Here is a 9,063-nt window from a genome sequence, read left to right on the forward strand (position 1 = left end):
TGTAAGAATACCACGTTACATGGATATACAGTTTCACAGAGTAAAGACAAATACGTACATATTAGAAATACTTAAACTTTACAAGAAGAAATAACGCATCTTACAAAATTATCTTGTATTTCCTAAAGAACAGGTTGTAACTTGAAAAGGTTTGATGTGGCATGTATGTCAAAGCTTGTAGCCTTAAAAGAGAACGCACAGGAGAGTTTTCTCTCGGAAAAATATGTCAGAATACCACGTTTCAAAGAAATCCCGCATCGTGTGAAATTATCTTGTTTTTCCTATACAATACTTTGTAACTCGAAAAGATTTGGTGTTGCGTGTATGTCTAAGAGTGTAGCCTCAATAGAGAATGCACAGGAGAGTTTTGCTTCGAAAGAATATGTAAGAATACCACGTTATAAGGAAATACAGTGTTGTAGAATAAAGACAAATACGTACCTATAGAAATACTTAAACTTTACGAGAAGAAATAACGCATCATAAAAAATTATCTTGTATTTCTTAAAAAACACGTTGTAACTCGAAAAGATTTGATGTTGCGTGTATGTCTACGTGTGTAGCCTCAAAAAAGAACGCACAGGAGCGTTTTCACTCGAAAAAATATGTCAGAATACCACGTTTCAAGGATATCCCTCTTCGTGCAAAATTATCTTGTTTTTCTTAAATAACACGTTGTAATTCGAAAAGCTTTGGTGTTGCGTGTATGTCTAAACGTGTAGCGTCAAAAGAGAACACAGAGGAGAGTTTTCGCTCGAAAGAATACGTAAGAATACCACGTTATAAGGAAATACAGTGTTGCAGAGTAAAGACAAATACGTACGTATTAGAAATACTTAAATTTTACAAGAAAAAATAACGCATCGTAAAAAATTATCTTTTATTTCTTAAACAACACGTTGTGACTCGAAAAGCCTTGGTGCTGTGTATATGTGTAAATGGGTAGCCTCAAAAGAGAACCCACAGGAGAATTTTCTCTCGGAAAAATATTTCAGAATACCACGTTTGAAGGAAATCCTTCATCGTGCGAAATTATCTTGTTTTTCCTAAACAACATGTTGGACTCGATAAGCTTTGGTGGTGAGTGTATGTCTAAGCATGTAGCCTCAAAAGAGAACGCACAGGAGAGCTTTCTCTCGAAAAAATATGTCAGAATACCATGTTTTCAGAAAATCCCTTATCGTGCGAAATTATCTTGTTTTTCCTAAACAACTTGTTGTAACACGAAAAGCTTTGCTGTTGCGTTTTTTCCTAAACGTGCAGCCTCAAAAGAGAATGCACAGGAAAGTTCTCTCTCGAAAGAATATGTAAGAATACCACGTTATAAAAAATAAAGTGTTGCAGAGTAAAGACACATATGTACATATTGGAAATACTTAAACTTTACGAGAGGAAATAACACATCATGCTAAATTATCTTGTTTTTCCTAAACAACACGTTGTAACTTGAAAAGCTTTGGTGTTGCGTGTAGGTCTATGCGTGTAGCTTCCAAAGAGAACCCACAGGAGAGTTTTCTCTCGAAAGAATACGTAAGAATACCACGTTATAAGGAAATAGTGTTGCAGAGTAAAGACAAATACGTACGTATTAGAAATACTTAAATTTTACAAGAAGAAATAACGCATCGTAAAAAATTATCTTTTATTTCTTAAACAACACGTTGTGACTCGAAAAGACTTGGTGCTGTGTGTATGTGTAAATGGGTAGCCTCAAAAGAGAACCCACAGGAGAATTTTCTCTCGGAAAAATATTTCAGAATACCACGTTTGAAGGAAATCCTTCATCGTGCGAAATTATCTTGTTTTTCCTAAACAACATGTTGGACTCGATAAGCTTTGGTGGTGCGTGTATGTCTAAGCGTGTAGCCTCAAAAGAGAACGCACAGGAGAGTTTCTATCGAAAAAATATGTCAGAATACCATGTTTTCAGAAAATCCCTTATCGTGCGAAATTATCTTGTTTTTCCTAAACAACTTGTTGCAACATGAAAATCTTTGATGTTGTGTTTTTTGCTAAGCGTGCAGCCTCAAAAGAGAATGCACAGGAAAGTTCTCTCTCGAAAGAATATGTAAGAATACCACATTATAAAAAATAAAGTGTTACAGAGTAAAGACATATATGTACATTTTGGAAATACTTAAACTTTACGAGAGGAAATAACACATCATGCAAAATTATCTTGTTTTTCCTAAACAACACGTTGTAACTTGAAAAGCTTTGGTGTTGCGTGTAGGTCTATGCGTGTAGCTTCAAAAGAGAACGCACAGGAGAGTTTTCTCTCGAAAGAATATGTAAGAATACCACGTTACAAGCAAATACAGTGTTGCAGAGTAAAGACAAATATGTACGTATTAGAAATACTTAAACATTACGAGAAGAAAGAAAGCATCGTAAAAAATTATCTTGTATTCCCTAAACAACACGTTGTAACTCGAAAAGATTTGGTGTTGCCTGTATGTCAAAATGTGTAGCCTCAAAAGAGAACCCACAGGAGAATTTTCTCTCGACAAAGTATGTCAGAATACCACGTATTAAGGAAATACCGCATCATGTGAAATTATCTTCTCTTTCCTAAAAACACGTTGTAACTCGAAAAGCTTTGGTGTTGCGTGTATATCTAAGCATGTAGCCTCAAAAGAGAATGCAAAGGAGAGTTTTCTCTCGAAAGAACATGTAAGAATTCCACGTTATAATGGAATACACTGTTACAGAGTAAAAACAAATACATACGTATTAGAAATACTTAAACTTTACGAGAAGAAATAACGCATCATGCAAAATTATCTTGTTTTTCCTAAACAACACGATGTAATGCGAAAGGATTTGGTGTTGTGTGTTTGTGTAAATGGGTAGCCTCAAAAGAGAACCCAGAGGAGAATTTTTTCTCGAAAAAATATGTCAGAATACCACGTTTGAAGGAAATCCTTCATCGTACGAAATTATCTTGTTTTGCCTAAACAACACGATGGACTCGATAAGCATTGGTGGTGCGTGTATGTCTAAGCATGTAGCCTCAAAAGAGAACGCACAGGAGAGCTTTCTCTTGAAAAAATATGTCAGAATACCATGTTTTAGGAAAATCCCGTATCGTGCGAAATTATCTTGTTTTTCCTAAACAACTTGTAGTAACACGAAAAACTTTGGTGTTGCGATTTTTCCTAAGCGTGCAGACTCAAAATAGAAAGCACAGGAAAGTTATCTCTCGAAAGAATATGTAAGAATACCACGTTATAAAAAATAAAGTGTTGCAGAGTAAAGACACATATGTACATATTGGAAATACTTAAACTTTACGAGAGGAAATAACGCATCATGCAAAATTATCTTGTTTTTCCTAAACAACACGTTGTAACTTGAAAAGCTTTGGTGTTGCCTGTATGTCTATGCGTGTAGCTTCAAAAGAGAACGCACAGGAGAGTTTTCTCTCAAAAAAATATGAAAGAATACCACGTTATAAGGAAATACAGTGTTGCAGAGTAAAGACAAATATGTATGCATTAGAAAAACTTAAAATTTACGAGAAGAAATAATACATCGTGCAAAATTATCTTGATTTTCCTAAACAACACGTTGTAACTCGAAAAGATTTGGTGTTGTGTGTATGTCTAAATGTGTAGCCACAAAAGAGAACCCACAGGAGAATTTTCTCTCGAAAAATATGTCAGAATACCATGTTTTAAGGAAATACCGCATCATGCGAAATTATCTTCTTTTTCCTAAATAACACGTTGTAACTCGAAAAGCTTTGGTGTTGCGTGTATGTCTAAGCATTTAGCCTCAAAAGAGAATGCAAAGGAGAGTTTTCTCTCGAAAGAACATGTAAGAATTCCACGTTATAACGGAATACACTGCTGCAGAGTAAAAACAAATACGTACGTATTAGAAATACTTTAACTTTACGAGAAGAAATAACGCATCATGCAAAATTATCTTGTTTTTCCTAAACAACATGATGTAACTCGAAAGGATTTGGTGTTGTGTATTTGTGTAAATGGGTAGCCTCAAAAGAGAACCCACAGGTGAATTTTCTCTCGAAAAAATACATCAGAATACCACGTTTGAAGGAAATCCTTCATCATGCGAAATTATCTTGTTTTGCCTAAACAAAACGATGGACTCAATAAGCTTTGGTGGTGCGTGTATGTCTAAGCGTGTAGCCTCAAAAGAGAACGCACAGGAGAGCTTTCTCTCAAAAAAAATATGTCAGAATACCATGTTTTAAGAAAATCCCGAATCGTGCAAAATTACTTTTTTTTCCTAAACAACTTGTTGTAATACGAAAAGCTTTGGTGTTGCATTTTTTTCTAAGCGTGCAGCCTCAAAAGAGAACGACCAGGAAAGTTTTCTCTCGAAAGAATATGTTAGAATACCAGGTTTTAAGAAATAAAGTGTTGCAGAGTAAAGACAATTACGTACATATTGGAAATACTTAAACTTTACGAGAGGAAATAACGCATCATGCAAAATTATGTTGTTTTTCCTAAACAACACGTTGTAACTTGAAAAGCTTTGGTGCTGCCTGTATGTCTATGCGTGTAGCTTCAAAAGAGAACGCACAGGAGAGTTTTCTCTCGAAAGAATATGTAAGAATACCACGTTAAAATGGAAATACAGTGTTGCAGAGTAAAGACAAATAGGTACGTATTAGAAAAACTTAAAATTTACGAGAAGAAATAATACATCGTGCAAAATTATCTTGTTTTTCCTAAACAACACGATGTACCTCGAAAAGATTTGGTGTTGTTTGTTTGTGTAAATGGGTAGCCTCAAAAGAGAACCCACAGGAGAATTTTCTCTCGAAAAAATATGTCAGAATACCACGTTTGAAGGAAATCCTTCATCGTGCGAAATTATCTTGTTTTGCCTAAACAACACGATGGACTTGATAAGCTTTGGTGGTGCGTGTATGTCTAAGCGTGTAGCCTCAAAAGAGAACGCACAGGAGAGCTTTCTCTCGAAAAAAATATGTCAGAATACCATGTTTTAAGAAAATCATGTATCGTGCGAAATTATCTTGTTTTTCCTAATCAACTTGTTCTAACACGAAAAGCTTTGGTGTTGCGTTTTTTCCTAAGCGTGCAGACTCAAAAGAGAACGCACAGGAAAGTTTTCTCTCAAAAGAATATGTAAGAATACCACGTTATAAAGAAATAAAGTGTTGCAGATTAAAGACAAATATGTACATATTGGAAATACTTAAACTTTACGAGAGGAAATAACGCATCATGCAAAATTATCTTGTTTTTCCTAAACAACACGTTATAACTTGAAAAGCTTTGGTGTTGCGTGTAGGTCTATGCATGTTGCTTCAAAAGAGAACGAACAGGAGAGTTTTCTCTCGAAAGAATATGTAAGAATACCACATTATAAGGAAATACAGTGTTGCAGAGTAAAGACAAATATGTACGTATTAGAAATACTTAAAATTTACGAGAACAAATAATACATCGTGCAAAATTATCTTGTTTTTCCTAAACAACACGTTGTAACTCGAAAAGATTTGGTGTTGCGTGTATGTCTAAATGTGTAGCCTCAAAAGAGAACCCACAGGAGAATTTTCTCTCAAAAATATGTCAGAATACCACGTTTTAAGGAAATACTGCATCATGCGAAATTATCTTCTTTTTGCTAAACAACACGTTGTAACTCGAAAAGCTTTGGTGTTGCGTGTATGTCTAAGCATGTAGCCTCAGAATGCAAAGGAGAGTTTTCTCTCGAAAGAACATGTAAGAATTCCACGTTATAACGGAATACACAGTTGCAGAGTAAAAACAAATACGTACGTATTAGAAATACTTAAACTTTACGAGAAGAAATAACGCATCATGCAAAATTATCTTGTTTTTCCTAAACAACACGATGTAATGTGAAAGGATTTGGTGTTGTGTGTTTGTGTAAATGGGTAGCCTCAAAAGAGAACCCACAGGAGAATTTTCTCTCGAAAAAATATGTCAGAATACCACGTTTGAAGGAAATACTTCATTGTGCGAAATTATCTTGTTTTGCCTAAACAACACGATGGACTCGATATGCTTTGGTGGGGCGTGTATGTCTAAGCATGTAGCCTCAAAAGAGAACGAACAGGAGAGCTTTCTCTTGAAAAAATATGTCAGAATACCATGTTTTAAGAAAATCACGTATCTTGCGAAATTATCTTGTTTTTCCTAAACAACTTGTTGTAACACGAAAAACTTTGGTGTTGCGTTTTGTCCTAAGCGTGCAGCCTCAAAAGAGAACGCACATGAAAGTTTTCTCTCGAAAGAATATGTAAGAATACCACGTTATAAAGAAATAAAGTGTTGCAGAGTAAAGACAAATATGTACATATTGGAAATACTTAAACTTTACGAGAGGAAATAACGCATCATGCAAAATTATCTTGTTTTTCCTAAACAACACGTTGTAACTTGAAAAGCTTTGGTGTTGCCTGTATGTCTATGCGTGTAGCTTCAAAAGAGAACGCACAGGAGAGTTTTCTCTCGAAAGAATATGTAAGAATACCACATTATAAGGAAGTACAATGTTGCAGAGTAAAGACAAATAGGTACGTATTAGAAAAACTTAAAATTTACGAGAAGAAATAATACATCGTCCAAAATTATCTTGTTTTTCCTAAACAACACATTGTAACTCGAAAAGATTTGGTGTTGTGTGTATGTCTAAATGTGTAGCCTCAAAAGAGAACGCACAGGAGAGTTTTCACTCGAAAGAATATGTAAGAATACCACGTTACAAGGAAATACAGTGTTGTAGTGTAAAGACAAATAAGTACGTATTAGAAATTCTTAAACTTTATAAGAAGAAATAACGCATCGTACAAAATTAACTTGTATTTCCTGAACAACAGGTTGTAACTCGAAAAGATTTGGTGTTGCGTGTATGTCTAAGAATTTAGCCTCAAAAGAGAACGCACAGGACAGTTTTCTGTCGAAAAAATATGTCAGAATACCACATTTTAAGGAAATCCCGCATCGTGCGAAATTATCTTTTTTTTCTTAAGCAACACATTGTAACTCAAAAAGCTTTGGTGTTGCGTGTATGTCTAAGCATGTATCCTCAAAAGGGAATGCACAGGAGAGTTTTTTCTCGAAAGAATATGTAAGAATACCACGTTATAAGAAAATACAGTGTTGCAGACTAAAGACAAAAACGTACGTATTAGAAATATTAAACTTTACGAGAAGAAATATCGCATCGTAAAAAATTATCACGTATTTCATAAACAACACGTTGTAACTCGAAAGGATTTGGTGTTGTGTGTATGTCTAAATGTGTAGCCTCAAAAGAGAACCCACAGGAGTATTTTCTCTCGAAAAAATATGTCAGAATACCACGTTTTAAGGAAATCCTGCATCGTGCGAAATTATCTTGTTTTTCCTAAACAACACGTTGTAACTCGAAAAGCTTTGGTGTTGCGTGTATGTCTAAGCGTGTACCCTCAAAAGAGAACGCACAGGAGAGTTTTCTCTCAAAAAAATATGTCAGAATACCACGTATTAAGAAAACACCGTATTGTGCGAAATTATCTTGTTTTTCCTAAACAACTTGTTGTAACTCGAAAAGCTTTGGTGTTGCGTTTTTTTTTAAGCGTGCTTGTTCAAACAAGAACGCACAGGAGAGTTTTCCCTCGAAAGAATATGTAAGAATACCACATTATAAGGAAATATAGTGTTGCAGAGTAAAGACAAATACGTACATAATGGAAATACTTAAATTATACGAGAAGAAATAACGAATCGTGCAAAATTTTCTTGTTTCTCTTAAACAACACGTTGTAATTCGAAAAGATTTGGTGCTGCGTGTATGTCTAAAGGTGTAGCCTCAAAAGAGAACGCACAGGAGAGTATTTCCTCGAAAAAATGTGTCAGAATACCACGTTTTAAGGAAATCCTGCATCGTGCGAAATTATCTTGTTTTTCCTAAACAACACGTTGTAACTAGAAACGCTTTGTTGTAGCTTGTATGTCTCAGCATGTAGCCTCAAAAGAGAACGCACAGGAGAGTTTTCTCTCCAAAGAATATGTAAGAATACCACGTTATAAGGAATTACAGTGTTGCAGAGTAAAGAAAATTACTTACTTATTAGAAATACTTAAAATACGAGAAGAAATAAAGCATTATACAAAATTAACTTGTATTTCCTAACAACACGTTGTACCTCGAAAAGATTTGGTGTTGCGTGTATGTCTAAATGTTTAGCCTCAAAAGAGAGCCCACAGGATTATTTACTCTCGAAAAAATATGTCAGAATACCACGTTTTAAGAAAATCCTGCATCGTGCAAAATTATCTTGTTTTTCCTGAACAACATGCTGTAACTCGAAAGCTTTGGTGTTGCTTGTATGTCTAAGCATGTAGCCTCAAAAGAGAATGAACAGGAGAGTTTTCTATCGAAAAAATATGTCAGAATACCACGTTTTAAGGAAATCCTGCATAGTGCGAAATTATCTTGTTTTTCCTAAACAACACGTTACAACTCGAAAAGGTTTGGTGTTGCATGTATGTCTAAGCGTGTACCCTCAAAAGAGAATGCACAGGAAAGTTTTCTCTCAAAAAAAAAATATGTCAGAATACCACGTTTTAAGAAAATCCCGTATCGTGCGAAATTATCTTGTTTTTGCTAAACAACTTGTTGTAACTCAAAAAGCTTTGGTGTTGCGTTTTTGTCTAAGCGTGCAGCCTCAAAAGAGAACGCACAGGAGAGTTTTTTCACGAAAGAATATTTAAGAATACCATTTTATAAGGAAACATAGTGTTGCTGAGTAAATACAAATACGTAGCTATTGGAAACACTTAAACTTTACGAGAAGAAATAACACATCGTGCAAAATTATCTTGTTTCTCCTAAACAACACATTTTAACTCGAAAAGATTTGGTATTGCGTGTATGTCTAAATGTGTAGCCTCAAAAGAGAATGCACAGGAGAGTTTTCTCTCGAAAAAATATGTCAGAATACCACGTTTTAAGGAAATCCTTCATCGTGCGAAATTATGTTGTTTTTCCTAAACAACACGTTGTAACTCGAAACGCTTTGGTGTAGCTTTTTTGTCTCAGCGTGTAGCC

The sequence above is a fragment of the Apodemus sylvaticus genome, chromosome 17 (assembly GCF_947179515.1).
Source record: "Apodemus sylvaticus chromosome 17, mApoSyl1.1, whole genome shotgun sequence".
Classification (NCBI taxonomy): domain Eukaryota; kingdom Metazoa; phylum Chordata; class Mammalia; order Rodentia; family Muridae; genus Apodemus; species Apodemus sylvaticus.